The sequence below is a fragment of the Spermophilus citellus genome, assembly GCF_964194105.1.
Source record: "Spermophilus citellus genome assembly, chromosome: 15".
NCBI lineage: Eukaryota > Metazoa > Chordata > Mammalia > Rodentia > Sciuridae > Spermophilus > Spermophilus citellus.
This window is the reverse complement of record NC_138195.1, coordinates 54,822,000-54,838,859: the sequence shown is the minus strand read 5'-3', so window position 1 is coordinate 54,838,859 and position 16,860 is coordinate 54,822,000. Positions and strand designations below refer to the sequence as shown.

General features: G+C 36.6%; 1 protein-coding gene across 5 annotated transcripts in view; it reads right to left on the bottom strand.

The window, feature by feature from the left end:
• Positions 1 to 16,860, bottom strand: part of NRG3 (neuregulin 3) — a gene marked incomplete at both ends in the record, with an annotated part of 1,044,303 nt that overhangs the window by 1,002,751 nt on the left and 24,692 nt on the right. The window lies entirely within an intron of this gene.

The following is a 16,860-nucleotide window of genomic DNA, read 5'->3' as shown; positions in this document are numbered from 1 at the left end:
ATGAATTGAATTGCATTCTGCTGTCATACATAACTAATTAGTAGAAAAAATAAATGGTGCTAGAACACTGGATATTCACATACAAAATATTAAAACATGACTCCTATATCTCATGCTATATAAAATCAATACTTCTTTTAAGCTGTGGCCTCTCCATCCCCTAGGTAGTGATTTACATCTGAAGCTCAAAGCTAAGCCCTTTCTAGATATTCAGCTGATCCCAACAGAAATTTATTAAGTAGGTATTTAATGACAAATTAATTATTTCTTGCATTTCTTACCCCAAACAATGAGAACAGGACATCTTTGTGAAATAATTGAGCCAAAAGAGCATGTACATGTTTAGTTATGATGTGATAGTTAATGGATAAAACAAATTTTTTAAAAAAAGTTCTTAAGAACCAAATGCAGTCAAACACTTGCTTGAGAGGAAAATGCAATGATTCTGGAAATTCACTAGATGTTTGTGGAGAAATTTTTTTAAAAAAGAGGGGCTGGGGATGTGGCTCAAGCGGTAACCGGTAACGTGCTCGCCTGGCATTCGGGATGCTGAGTTCGATCCTCAGTACCACATAAAGTAAAGATGTTGTGTCCACTGAAAACTGAAAAAAACTGAAAAATAAATATTTAAAAAATTCTCTCTCTCTTCTCTCTCTTCTCTCTCTTCTCTCTCTCTCTCTCCCCCTCTCTCTCTCTCTCTCTCTCTCTCTCTCTCTCTCTCTCTCTCTCCCCCTCTCTTTAAAAAAAAAAAAAAGAGTCCAGGGGTATGAACAGTCAAGAAAACCACTCACAGCAGATAAAACACAAGGAAAAAAATAATAGCACATCATTAGTAAAATAAAAAAAATGCAACTCTGTTAGCAAGTCCCTGCTTGCCTTAAGCATCTTCCTTTGACTGAATTTGAAATAATTTTCCATTAATATCAAAGGGAAAAGATGCATGCTCCACTTGCCAGGAATGAAGTAATTAAAATGAGTTGTCTTTGTTCTTCATCATTAACTGCTAAAACAGAGCATGTGGAATATCATTTACAAACAGAAAAATCCAGAAAACAGGTAACAGGAAACAGTAATGGACTTGCATTTCTTCTGTATGTAATCCAAAGCAGATGATGGAGTACCTGATGTAAGAAACCTATCAGGCTGCTGCAAAGTTACACTTAGTGTTTTCTCTGCCCATATATCACAGAGAAAACCCAAACAACCAACATCATAACAAAATTTAAGCCAGTATGACAGGAGTTCTTTAAATCAAATTACTGGGAAAGTTTAGTCCTTGCCCTATAAAGTAATATTCCAAATATAAGAAATGTATGAGTGGGTTCTTTTTGAAATGAGATGGGAGAATTTATAGATGAATAAATAGCACAAGAATAAATGAATGATAAATAAATAAATAAACAAAGTGGGGGCACATTTACAGAGCTACTCCAAAAAAATATCAAGTGGTTGTCCAAACTACAAGTCAGTATGATGGAACCATATTTTATTCACTCAGGCAACATCTTATTCTGTTTCTTGATCACAGCATTTTCACTTAGATAATAAAAGCCATGGGCATTCCTGTGAAAACCTCTCCATCAAAACAACCCAGGGTCTTCTATTGGGCTCCAACTCATCATTCTGCAGCTTTTCTCTAGAACATATGGAAAAGGGTAATTCATGCCTATATCTCCTGAAAACTTTGTTATGGAAAGAGACATAACAAAGAAAGCTCAGAATGATTGATTTCTGCAGAGCCTGATGCTCTCAGCCCTGTCTCTGCCAAGACATGGCTAGGAGAGGGGTTGGAGGAAAAGATATTTACTAAAAATGCATGAAACTAGCTCTGTGAAACAAAAGACAAATGGTTAGTATGTGGTAGCTGATAGACCAGTAGATGCCTAATATGAATAATTAATACTTTTGAGTAGATAACTGTTTGATATTTTTGAGTTTTTAAAACAACTCTCCCCTTATAAATAGTTGTTTATGCATGTTGCTGTCATGATCAAAGGGCTTTACCCAAAATTTTTACTCAAAGTGATTTGTTCAAATGGTTCTCTCATTATGAATGGGACAAGAATATTTTCCTTTGTTCATTCATTTATTAACTCATTCATCCATCAAGCCTCTTACCTCATTCATCTGACATGTATGTGGAGAAGCTTCTTCTTTTATAAGGGAAAAACAGTGGCTGGAGAGAAAAGGCAGATAAAACAGGCTCATCTACAACCACAATCAAAGGTAAAGGTTATTATGCACCATGAAATGTGTAAATTGTTTGGGGAGATCAGAGGAAAGAGACATGAATTACAAATGAGGAGACTGAAGTAGGAAACTCTTAATAGAAAGTGAATCTGAATTGGTTCTTGAATAAGCTAAATGATTTGAGAGCACTTAATAATTTCCATCTAACCTAACTAAAGTCATGCAATATGTAATCAAGCTTCTTATTAATCCAGATATATATTATTGTATGTGACTAGTTATCTACATTTTGAGACTTGATGTTAATCTAAGTTGAGGAGCAATGTAAACTGACAGTGTAAGTTTTAGGGTGGGATAGAATTGCATCAGAATCCTGCTTCCCCCAGTTAATGTCCATGTTGTCCTGGGCCCACTTTGTAACATCACTGCACTTCAAACTCTATCATCAATTAAGTGGAGAAAATAATTGTGCCTACTTTGTGACTTGGATTGTGAAAATTAATTTTGAAAATATATTAGAACATGAATGACATGCAGACTCTGAGCACAAAGGCAGAAGTACTGATAGGCATCCCTAGTTGGCATTCCTCAAGCGACTCAGGAGATGCCCATGGAAGATGTGCCTCAATTACAAACCCAGGCCTGTAACTGGAAGTACCTGCCCTTATCCTGGAAGTTTATGCCCATTGCCATTCTATTTTTTTTCTTGTGTTTGACACTTAAATAATATAGTAAGTCTCATCAGTGGCATCCAATGAGTTCATTGTTCTTTTTCAATTTCACTACTCTTAGAGGATTACTATTAACTCTGTGATGCTACCTGGCACCCTCCCCCCAAGCCAATAAATTATATGCCATATAACCTATAATTTTAACTTGGATAATCCCAAAGATACACTCCAAATTCATAAAATTCATACCCAGCTGCTTCTATGTGATACAGATGACAGATATTCAGAAATGTCACTTCATTTTTACTATTTATTAATGTTTCTTGATTCATTGATTGAAATTTAGGTTGTACTTCCCAAACATAAAGAATGGTGCAAATATTAAATGCTCATTATTTACTGAGAAAAGTTTGTTACATGTACACAGTACTTCTTATTATGGACCAAACTGGTAAGGAATAAACCAGACCTCAACTGTCTAGTATAGTAACCACTGGTCTTAAATGGCAAAGTGAGCACTTGAAATGTGGCTAATCTGAATGGAGATATGCTATAAGTGTATATTATATGTCTGGTTTTGAATACTGCTTAAAGAGAAAAAGAATGTAAAATATTTCATTGACATTTTCATGTGATTACATGTTGATATAATTTAGATAAATTAGATTTATTATTAAAATTCATTTTCCAGTTATTTCTTTACTTTTTTAACATGACTACTAGAAAACTTTAATAAAATTACATATGTGGCCCACCTTTTGTCTCTACTGAGTAGCACTAAACCAAAGCAAGTTCCTCATTTGATAATCAGACAAGATCCTGCCCTAAGAACAAAGGGATGGAGGAAGCATTTCCTGAAATCCTAGCTGTCCAGAGGACAGAGAAAATCATGATTAGTGCACAATCTCCCTATCTCCTCATAAAGAATAACCCTCCAGGTTCATCTGGGAGGCTCTCAGGGCTCTCACAGAAAAGTACTGAATAAACTCCCGGTCCCATGAGGTCCCATACCTAGCAGGAAGCTAACTTGCTATCTTGCCTGACCATTTACTGGAATGATACCAACACTCCATATGTACTGATGCCAAGTAGGTCCATATTGCCCTTGGATTCAAAAACCTTCCACAGCTGAGCACCAAAGATACTTTAAAACATCAATTGATATTTGATGTGTTTCAGAGAGGGGATGAAATTCAAAAGTATCTAAGGGTTGGTTGACTTTACCAATTTCAAAAGAATTTTTAAAAACATAACGTTCTAATTGCTCAACATCGGCCTCACCTTCCTTTGAGGACCCAAGAAAACCCTACATTTTTTTGTAATCATCTCAAGGTGTAGAATATCAGTTTCTCTAAGCCAGCTGACCAACCATGAGCAGAGAACACACTCCTACTCAGCGCTAAATATCACAAAGAGTCTAGCCTGAGACAGGCACTTGACAGACTAGGATGTAAAAGCAAATAGATCCAGGTCTGATTAATGCTTAAAATATGAAAAGACCTTTTTATGGAGGAGCTGCACAGCACACAACCCAGTGTTACCACAAAAATCATAAATTTTATTGCCTAATTTCCAAAGAGAATAGTCCATTAATGAGAAGGAAACTGTTTTAATAAGTTATAAATTACCACAGTGTAAGACATTTGTCCACATGGTCTTCAATAAAAACAAAGCTGGGGCCTTCACGGGATATAATAATGAATCATAATAAAAAATAGGAGCTAGTACTCATGTTCATGGTGTACTTTCATATGTAATTCGAGAGAACCTATAAATTACATAAGGGAGGCACTGTTTTCCCTATTTACAGATGAACAAAGTCCACAAATGTAATTTAGAGTTTTCTAGTAAATGACCAAAGAAAAATCAAAATTCAAATCTCTTGAGAGCATATGCATATTTTGGAATGACCCCACCAGGTAGCCCACTGAAAGAGACATCAGTACTAAGATTTTACTATTTGGAAACCCAACTGTGTCTTATTTTTTAAATTCTAAAAGAACCTGTGGGCATTCCTTGTAGTTGGACATGCTGGATCATAAATGAAGCTGCATGAAGAATAGTGGAAAAAAATTAAATTATATTATTTTTATGGGTTTTTAATTTTTTTGTTACATATGTGAAAATTTTTTATTAAGAAGGTAATGCATGTCCATTTTAAAATACAATATTTAAGCATCTATAATTTAACAATCCAGAGAAAGCCATCCTTAATAGTTCTGTAAATAATGATATGCACACAGAGGTGATCTTTGATATGTTTAGTAGCCAGTGTGTAATGCAAAAATGGGATAGAACTTGAAGTTGCCACCTTAGGCAGTCTGCATAGCTGGGCCAATTGATATAGGAACCGCAGCTGCTCTGGATGTATGCCATGTTTTTAATGGAATCATATAACCACACAGATTTTCAACTTCCTTTCCTAAAAGTTGCAATATATTTTAAACATCTTTTAAAGTATGTTTAATTTTTTTCTACACACATCAAATCTTCATTGGAGTAAAAGAGTGGTCCTCCTTCTAGAAAAGGAGAACCTGAGGATTACAGTGGCCTTGGCGGCTTATCACACATTCCAAATGGATTCACTGACAGCTGTATTTCAGCAGTGTTGAGAGGAAGGAGCTAGATGAAAGAGGGTGAGGAAAGCCACACGTCTGCCCTTGAGATCCCAAGGGTCTGTACTGTAACAGCACTTGGCTCTGTATAAGGTCAGTGAAGCACCTCGGCTCATTATTCTAAAGATGGTGAGGAAGAGATTTGCAGGTTTCATTGCTTTGTTATTTGAAGCTCCATTAAAGCTTCTGCTAAATAACCCTTCTTGAGCAAGCTCTTGGTTACTCCATCAATGTGCTTTGAATACATTCAACCATAAAAATGATAAAAGGTGATGTCAGCTTCTTCACTGCTTTATACAAATTATCTGGCCTTCCCTCCCACTGGCCTCTCAGGGAGCACCTACAATCATCTCCATTTTAAAGATTTGGACATTGAGATGTGGAGATATTAATTATCTTGCGCATTTTATACACCAGATTTATCTGACTCCTGCTCATAACACCACATTCTACTACCTTTAGAATATTGACCAGGAAAGGACAGTTACAAAACAAGTTAAATAAGCACAGTCAGCCTAAAAGTCACCTGGATGGTCTGGTCTCTGCTAACCTTCTGTCTTTTCATCTTAGTTTCCTCTGAGCTTAGTTTCCTCTAAGCCCCATAGTTCTTTCAGACACAGAAGTAAACCAAGATTTCTTTCCACAAGAAAGCCTCCTCACCTGTGATCTCCTATACCTGCTAGGCTGGTCTCCCTATGTATGTTAATCAACTCCCAACTGCTACAACAAAATGTCTAAGAAAAATAAACTTAAAGGAGGAAAGGTTTATATTGGATAACAGTTTCAGTTCATGGTTGCTTGGCCACATCACTTTGGGCCTGTGGCGAGGTAGAACATCCTGGCAGGGAGCATGTGTTAGAGCAAAACTGCTCACACCTTGGAAGCCCAGAAGCATAGAGAGTTGACTTTTATAACAAAGCCCTTCCCCCACAAATCCACTAAGCTATGAATCCATAAATGAATGAATCCATGCATAAGGTCATAGCCTTCATGATCCAATTGCTTCCCAAAGGCCGGAACCCTGAACAGTGCCACATTAGGGATCAGGTTGCTAGTACATGAGCCCTTGGGGGACATTTTAAGATCCAAACCAAAACAACATGCTTAGTATTATAATAGTTATCAATCTTAGTATCTCACCACAAATGTCACTCATCAAAAATATTTCCCTGGTCATCTTCTTCTTTAGCATATTCTCTCTTACAATACTCCACTCTGTTACAACATGAATGAATGAAACAGTTTTAGAGCAATCAGAGCAAAATAATCCTCTCTATGTAGAAGCACATTTATGTGCACCCAAATACAAGTATGTATATATACACAGATCCTCAACCAAAGCCTGGGATAAACACACAAATACACCCAAAAAAGGGGGGGAGGGGAAGGGAGAGAGGGAGAGAAAGAAAGAAAGGAAAGAAGAAAAATGAGAAAGGTACAAAAAAGAAAGAAAAGTATCTGGAAAGCATTACTCCAGATTTTTAAAAAGTGATTTTTATTCTTCTTGGTAAATACAATTTTGGAGATTTTCTATCTTTCTGCCTGTCTACACTTTCTAATCTTTGGTAATTAACATTTATTACTCTCATAGTAGATTTCAAAAGCATAATGGCAATTCTAAAATAAGCAGTAACAATTCTCTTCTTCTGCAAGAAAACTTTTTTTTTCTTTTTTACTTGAGCAGATGCTGTTCTTGTTTAGGTTCTTTCTATATTAAGTATCCAAAGTAATTCAGAGATTAACTGTGTTGTTTTTGCCCTTTATAGAATTTTTTTTTTGAGAGGAAAGGATGGAGGTAGAAGGAATGATTTCAACAAGAATAAGGTGAGCATAAGCAGTAGAGAAAGTAATGTCCTATCTGAGAGTCTAATTTTAAAAAGCAAGTTTAAGCTATAGCATGAACACATGCACAAACTATCAACTCAAGGAGCAGCAAATGAGAGTCTGCCCTGCCAAGACTTCCTCAAGTCCTAATCCCCCAAAGAGTAGATCTATAGAGAGGGCACTTCCTCTGCAGCTAAAAGCATCTCTCTTGGTTAGTGGTTGATGAAAAAGCTTTCCTGGAGCCCTGATGCCTAAGGAACAGAGGGGGCAGGCACGGCACAGGGTGCTTATAAGAACTCAAGATTTGCACTGTAGCAGGCTCTTCATCTGTACAGTGCTTTACATGAAAAAGTCATTTTAAAATTTGTCACTTGTTCATAATAAATTAATCTCCAGTTGCCTAATTGGGACAATTTGCAATTATTTGGTCAAACGCTAAAATACCTCTAAGGTCTTGCTCATAAAGACATACCAATAAGACTCACAGACAAGGCATTTGACATGAACAAAACTGTTGGGAAACAAATGACTACCATAACATGGGAAACACAATTAAAAAAAAAGATGTTTTGAAGAAGAATGTCTCAATCTTCATGTATTCTAAGGACAAATTCCACTGAGTAACTTGGCTTTCCTTGAAGGGGAAATTTTAGCTCCTTCTTAAGAAAGAACCTTTTCAAAATAATTGTGCTCACCAGTTCTCATGTCCCAGAGAACCAAGCCTATTTGATGTTCATGTCAACACAGAGCTGCAGCTCACTGCTTCTCCAGGCAGGATGGGGACAGTTCCAGAAAAACAGACAACGCCGGAGATTTCTATTCTGAACTAAAAATTTTTAAGGCCAAGTTTAAAAAATATGCAAAGCAGGATATTTTGTGACTTTCCAGAGATTACCTTTAATGTCAGTTGCTTTAGTTTATAAAATGGTATTGACTCAATTTTCTGAAGTACTTTTCTTTGAACATTATTAAGTACTCAGCACCTCCAGCCTTCAAAGGCCCAATCTGCTGCTACCACTGTGCTTTCTTCCAAATACCTTCCAGCCTTGAACGGGTCTCGCTTTTTCTCTTAGCTGTGAATTAAAACTGGGGAAGAGAAAAATGGTATTTCACTTGGTGCCTGGTAGGAAAACATCAAGAAGAGATTATGGAGTGAGAGGTAATAGGTTACCGAAGGTCCTCCTGCAGGATTCTAGAATAAATTTTGACCTTAAAATTCTAATGAGGGCTGGGGGTGGGGCTCAGTGGTAGACTGCTCGCCTAGCATGTGTGAGGCATTGGGTTCCATCCTCAGCACCACACAAAAATAAATTAATAAAATAAAAAGTCATTGTGTTCATCTACAACTAAAGAAAAATATTATATATATATATATATATATATATATATATATATATTTATTTATTTATTTATTTTTATAGATGTACACAAAATGTTTATTTTATTTATTGATTTTTATGTGGTGCTGAGGATGGAACACAGGGCCTCACACATGCTAGGGGAGTGCTCTACTGCTGAGCCACAACCCCAGCCCCAAGAAAAATATTTTTTAAAAAATTCTGAATGATAACTGCCATTCTGACTGGAGTAAAATGAAATCTTAGAATAGTTTCAATTTGCATTTCTCTAATTGTTAGAGATGTTGAATTTTTTTTCATATATTTGTTGACTGATTGTTTATTATCTTCTGAGAAGTGTCTGTTCAGTTCCTTGGCCCATTTATTGATTAGATTATTTGGTTTTTTGGTGTTAAGATTTTTGAGTTCTTTATATATCCTAGAGATTAGTGCTGTATCTGATGTGCATGTGGTAAAAATTTGCTCCCATTCTGTAGGCTCTCTATTCATATCACTGATTGTTTCCTTTGCTGAGAAGCTTTTTAGTTTGATCCATCCTATTTATTGATTTTTGATTTTATTTCTTTCACTATAGGGGTCTTTTTAAGGAAGTTGGAGCCTAAACCAACATGATGGAGATCTGGCCTACTTTTTCTTCTATTAGGCAGAGGGTCTCTGATTTCATTCCTAGGTCTTCGATCCAATTAAGTTGAGTTTTGTACATGGTGAGAGACAGGGGCTTAATTTCATTTTGTTGCATATGGATTTCCAGTTTTCTCAGCACCATTTGTTAAAGAGGCTATTCTTTCTCCATTATATGTTTTTGGTGCCTTTAACTAATATGAGATAACTGTACTTGTGTGGATTTGTCTCTGTGTCCTCTATTCTATACCATTGGTCTACAAGTCTATTTTGGTGCTGTTAACCATGCTGTTTCTGTTACTACTGCTCAGTAATATAGTTTAAGGTCTGCTGGTATAGTGATGCCACCTGCTTCACTTTTCTTGCTAAGGCTCGCTTTAGCTATCCTGGGTCTCTTATTATTTTTCCAGATAAATTTCATGACTTCTTTTTCTATTTCTATGGGGAATGTCATTGGGATTTTGATTGGAATTGCATTAAATCTGTATAGTGCTTTAATTATAGTCATTTTGACAATATTAATTCTGCATATCCAGGCTGGGGATGTGGCTCAAGCGGTAGTGCGCTAGCCTGGCATGCGTGCGACCCGGGTTCGATCCTCAGCACCACATACAATGATGTTGTGTCCGCCGATAACTAAAAAAAAGTAAATATTAAAAATTCTCTCTCACTCTCTCTTTAAAAAAAAAATTCTGCATATCCAAAAACAAGGGAGATCTTTCCATCTTCTAAGGTCTTCTTTAATTTCTTTCTTTAGTGTTCTATAAGTTTTCATTAATTTCTTTCTTTAGTGTTATATAGTTTTCATTTTAGAAGTCTTTCACCTCTTTCATTAAGTTGATTCCCAAGTTGTTTTTTTTTTTGAGGCTATTATAAATGGGGTAGTTTTCCTAGTTTCTCTTTCAGAGGATTTGCCACTGATGTACAGAAATGCCTTTGATTTACAAATGTTGATTTTATATCCAGCTACATTGCTGAATTCATTTACTAGTTTTAGAAGTTTTCTGGTGGAATTTTTTGTATCTTCTAGGTATAGAATCATATCATGCAAATGGGAGGGAGGGAAATGAAGGAAGGGGGCAGAGGAGTAGGAAAGATGGTGGAATGAGATGAACATCATTACCCCAAGTACCTGTATGAAGACATGAATGGTGTGACTCTACCTTATGTACAACCAGAGAGACATAAAAAATTGTGCTCTATATGTTTTCTATGAATTGAAATGCATTCTGCTGTCATGTATAACAAATTAGAATAAATAAATAAATTTAAACAAAAACTTAAAATAATTTTAAAAATCTTATTATAAATTTAATATATTGATTACAAGTTGTAGTGAAAATATTTTTGGATATATTCAGTTATATAAAATATATAATTAATTTTTTTTAAATTCATATTATAAAAACCCTCTATATAAACTCCACTACACTAAAAAGGAGTTTAAATATTTTTAGTTATTTAAAAATAAGAGTTTCTTGGTGTGTAATCATTCAAAGATCACTCAATATAAATTTTAGAGCAAGAGGAAGAATAGATATATTTTCAGGCCACTAAACAATGTGATGACAGACCATGTAAAATTTCTTGTAAGAACCAAGAAGAAGAGAAAATGATCCTGAATGTGGAGTACAAAAGCATGATGCATGTTTTCCTTAAAACTTTTATTATCTCTGTGCCTTATATTTACACATGGTTTCTATCTAAGAAACTACAAGTGCTTTGTTGACATACACCCGGTCTTCCTTCCTGGAGAGAGAAAGTCTCCAATGATGTCCTGTGGATACAACAAATCTCTCCTGCCCCTTGCTTCTTCGGGAGCCCTTAAGACACTGCCAATTGGCCTCTCTTCCTTACTCTACAGGAACTGTGTGCCAGGAACCATTTGCTGGTTTCCAACCAAATTTGGATCAATGTGTAATAAGCATTTTTTTGCTACAACTGAGTGCATATTCTATGAGATGGAACTCTGGATGAACAACTCAAATGGAGCAGGTAAAATACTCTCCAATGTCCAGGTATGGTAGAGCCAAAGCCCTATTCGTTAACTTGTGAGGGGCCACCTTGTGAGTCTGCATAAGAGTGAGCTGGGGCAACAGAGACTTTGTGCCAAGTTGCACACAGGGAAATGGAGCCATGCAGTAGCCATGTATGGATCCCTCAAGAACACTGTCATGATTGTAAGTATTTCTTATTTGCAGTTGTTTATAAATCTTTTTATATTTGTTCTCCTCAATTCTAGTGCTAGCAAACATTCTTTAATACCTGATAGTTGACAATAACTGTGCTAATACCTAGGTGTCCACATATCCCTTTTCTGTACCAGTTGCTGTGGTTTAGATATGAGGTCCCTCCCAAAAGCTCATGGATGAGACAATGGAAGAATTTTCAGAGGTGAAATGATTAGATTATAAGTGTTGTAACCTAATCAGTGAATGAAACCACTGATAGATTATCCAGGTGGTAACTGTAGGCAGGTAGGATGTGATTAGAAGTAGGTCACTGGGGGCATTACTATGGGTTTATATTTTGTGCCAGATGAACAGAGCTCTCTTTCTGCTTCCTGGTTTCCAAGTTATGAGCTGCCTTCCTCCACCATGCTCTTCCACCATAATGTTCTGCCTCACATCAGGCACAAAGCTATGGAGTTGGCTGACCATGGAGTGAACCTGTGAGACCATGATCCAAAATAAACTTTTCTTCCTTTACATTGCTCTTGTCAGGCCTTTTGGTCACAGAAACACAAAGCTGACTAAAACACTAGTATTCTGTAAATTGCCTCATATCAAGGCAGAGAGAACTCCTCAGGAGAGTTATAAGGGAATAGATATTGTTCATATTCATCATTAGGGCACAGTAGGGGACACCTGTCTAGGATGCAACAATGCAAAGCTCTATAATTACTGATATTCAGGTGTTAGTCTTGGCTTAGCACTACCCCCATGTCATCACTAATATTAACACCACCACCACTCACATCATATATTTAATAGTCATCATCATCAACATCACCCCATTCCCATTACCAATGCTAGTACTACCACCAAAATTCTACCACCCGTGCACTGAGTTGAATAGCATCCTCTAAAATTCATGGCTATCCAGAACCTGCAAATGAGATCTTATCTGGAAACAGGGTCTTTGCAGATCTATAGAAGATGAGCTCAAACAAGAGTAAGGTAGATTCTAAACACAAAATGACAGGTGTTCTTATAAGAAGATGGAAATTTGACCCAGGAACATAGACACGTAAGGAAGAAGGCCTGTGAAGAATCGGGTAGATTCTGTCATGATGAATCTATACACTAAGAAAGGCCAAGAGGATTCTTCCCTAAAGCCTTCAGAGGGAGCACAACTATGCCAACACCTTGATTTTGGATTTTTGGCCTCTCGTACTTTGAGAGAACAAATTTCTATTGTTTTAAAGTCACTGAATTTATGATTCTTTATTACAACAGCCCTAAAAGCCAAGAACAACCCCTATCATTTACAGCAATCCTGTCATTCTCATAGCCATCACCACCAAGTCCACTGTCATCACCAGTATGGTGAAAAAATTATGGAAAATATAACCCAGATAACTGCTGCTCAGGCTAACACTGGACCTTAGTTTAGAGGTCAGCAGCTGACACCAGAAGATGGACTCAGGCATAAGGGTCCCAACCATGTGTGTCTGAATCCTACTTCTGAAGTTATAAAATTAGTATCTTTCCTTTTTGTTCCCAAACTTTGGTACTGATATGTCCACTTTTCCCCATTATTACAAAGAGAGGAACAAAGTTCAAGCTGACATGAAAGAGATATCAAAGATCAATCATTCAAAGCTCATAAGCATATAACTGGAGAAATTGATCTCTATAAAACATAAAGAAACTTGTGCAAAGCCAGTGGATCAGCTTCTTGCAGAATCAGATCCAGAACTCAGATTTCCTGACTTGACTAATAAGTTCCACAAGACTGTTTGCCAAAAAAGTGGGCACAGTATATCTTAATCTCTACTATCAATATCAGGAATCAGTGTAGGAAAGATATGAACATTCCCCATGATACCAACTCATAAGCTCACTGCATTGGCTCATTTAAGATGCATTAAACCTTACCACAGAAAATATATGAACCAGATCCAGATATAAAATTAGTCACTATGATATCAGTAGAGATACCAACTGGTGACATTTACATAATGTGCTTTCTAATAGTATCCATAACCTAACTGAAAATGATTCCACTTCTAAGGGGTATGTCCCTAACATCAACTTTGCAGACCAGCAGAAAATCAAAATAATTTAGATATCTTCTCAAAACAAATCTGAAGTGGAATTCTTGTCATTAATTCAGGAAGAAACTGAAATTATGAAGGCTCTGTAAGTATGTTCATGAAGATTACATCATGAGGGCTGCAGTTGTGGCTCAGTGGCACAGAACTTGCCAAGCATGTGTGAGGCACTAGATTTGATCCTCAGCACCATATATAAATTTAAATAAATAAATAAATAAATGTCCATTGACAACTAAAGAAATATTTTTTTAAAATATTACATAATAAGTCTAAGCACCAGTAAATTAAAGGGGGACTCTGTATTCTAAAGCATCCAGTAAAGACAAAAAAATGAATAAATGAAAAGATAAACCCAACCAAACATACTGATTCCTTTTGTTCTTTCAGGTTATCTCATTGTACTAGCTTCTAAATCATAGTGGTTAAGGTGCAATCTCTAATGCCAAAATTGAACTTCACTAAACCCCAACTTCTGAAAACTTTGAGAAAAGGGTGCTAAGGAGTCAGGAATTTTGATGTACAAACTGAGAAATCCTAGTATTTTATAAAAGAAATAAATGAACTGTTAAGATCAGTTCCCAGAGCTTCAGGTAAATCTGTGCAACTTAGTTCTCTATTCATAGTCAAACTGAGGTGATGTTTACAGTTATGCAGTTACTGCAAATTCTCTGAACTAAAAATATCAGTTTCCTCAGCATCATTTCCTTTTGGGAGAGTGTTATTAGAGATTTCCTTTTCTTATTAAGTTGACAGTGTCATATGTAATTAAGATAGTATGTACCTAACTTTTAAAAATGAAAAATATGAATAAACTGATTACACAAATATATATTAAAATTTAATCAGCAACTTGTGTGCTACTATTATTTCCTAATACTTTGAATTACCAAGTATCTATAATCTGGAATTACCACCCACTATTTTCAGTCTCCATCAGGGAAGTTACCACTGTAATATAGTAATGAATTACTTTTTTTCTTCTTTTAAGCAGTAAAAAGTTTCAAGATTCTAACTAACATGCATTATTTGGCAGCTACCGTGTATTTTTTAGGTTGTGGATGCAGGTATAACTATAACTTTTAAAATAAATAATAATCTGAAACCAAGTCCACTGCTTCTTTTGTTTAAATGTGTGTGTGTGTGTGTGTGTGTGTGTGTGTGTTTTCCTCCCTAAATAATTAATTTCCTCCTAAAAATGGGTCAGGTGTGACACAGGTGGCAAATGGAAGCTGTGGAACTCTCCAAGAGATGCTACTTTTCCTGGAAACACATATCCTGCTGAAAGGTCTAAGAGACAACTCAAATTCAACATATCCCAAATCACGTGACTGAATCGCCCCCACTCCAAATCTCTCCCACCCCAATAGTCCTCCCTCCATAAGTACCACTACCATTTACCCAGTTTACACAGATTAAAGAACACAAATAATGAAACACTCTCTAGTCAAACTCCGTTTCCCTCTTTGCCCAATCCACTAGCCTCTGCCTGGTCCATAGAAATCTCTGTTGAAGATACCACCTTTAAAATATCTTTTAAGTCAGAACATCCTACATCCATTCTTCTGTTCCTACTCCCCTCCACATGAAAAGCATCTTTCACCAAAACCACCACCATAGCTATTCAAATGTTTTCCTTGCTTCCGCTCCTATCTCCAAATCATCTATTTTCTACACAAACCAACCACACCCCTGCTCAGCAGTTTCCCTACTTTCACATTTTTTCACAGAATAAATTCAAAGTCCTTGTTAGACTCTCACCCATGGCTACTTCTCAGACCTTGCAGGCTGTCATTCCCTCCCCATTGGCTTCACTCCCTGCTAAGTCTCACCGTCTGCACAGGACACACATACTCCCACAGGAAGGTCTTGGCTTGTCCTCTTCCCCCTGCCTAGGACATGTCCCCTGCAGATATTTCCCTGGCTTCCTCAAAACTTTCTCAAATGCTACCTCCACCAAGAGGCCTTTTCCAACTACTCTATTTAAAAATAATATCCTCAACAATATCAGTTGGGTGAGGAATGAGCTCTTCCTTGAAATGACAGTTGTGATTTAGGATGAAATAGAGCATATGGAAAGGGAACACTTGGCTGCCTATGATATAAAAGAACAGTGTCTGTATTTTCTTTGAAAATAGCATTTTCTTTTTCAATGAAAATGATGATGATGATGATGATGATGATGAGAGCCACAGCAGTAGCTGCCAACACTCAATGAACATATGCCCATGCTGTTCTAGGTATTTCATAATATGCAGTTATGGATGAACTGTAATATCCATTTAATTCTTATAACAACCTTCTAATATATGTACATTATACAAATGTGTGCTTTGTACAGGTGAAATAAATAAAACACAGACAACATCTAGAGAAGCCTACTTGCTGCCCAACAAATCAAACTGTTCAAGTGGGTTTAAAAAAGACACTTGCCCCTCTGCCTTAAATTATGAAATATATGGCTATACAAATATTTAAAGTCCTTTTTCTATTTCTGTAAGTCTGCCTCATCTAATAGTAAAAGATGGCCCAAGAGATTTGGAAGACTCTTAAAAATGAGAAATTCTAATTATGCAATTACAAATAGTTCCACTGCAGAAAGAAACAGAATATATTCAAAGTGCCAACTAGTCAAAGAGTAAGATTTGTAAAGGACATGAGACAACATGAAGCTTTGATATAGGGCAACTGCTAATTAGCAGGAATAGCCTATAAGAACAGAGTAGGAAAACTGCATTAACTTCCTGAAGGAGCTGTAAATTTGTTTACAAAGGAGTTCCTTAAGTTATATCTTCAGATTGCACAAGGACATGTTTCTGTCCCCTGCTTGAGCTATACAAATTACGGTAGCAGATGTCATAAGACAATACTCCTCTCTGATTCCAGAGTATAAGAAGTATGAAAGGAGGTCTGATAAAAGAAAACTTGGCACATCAACTCTCTGACTCAGGTCTGTGGTCCAAAAAAGAATACATCCAGTTAACCATAGTATTTATGGATAAGCACACATTCCACAAAACTAGAGGAATGAGAAACCTGGAGGGTTTACAAGGAACTCTGATGACAGGTGATTTTCAACAAAAGCAAGGTGATAGAATCCATGACCTAGAAAAAATAAAGAGTGGTTGGTGAGTGAATGAAAAACAGACACTGTGATCCCTTGGGGCCATTGTGGATGCAAGAAGATTGAGTCAGGCGGAATGACCTCCCCATCCCCCTCCCCCTCCCCCTCCCCCTCCCCCTCCCCCTCTTTTGATTAATTCAGGTAGTGGTACACGATAATAAATTCATGAACGACACGAAGC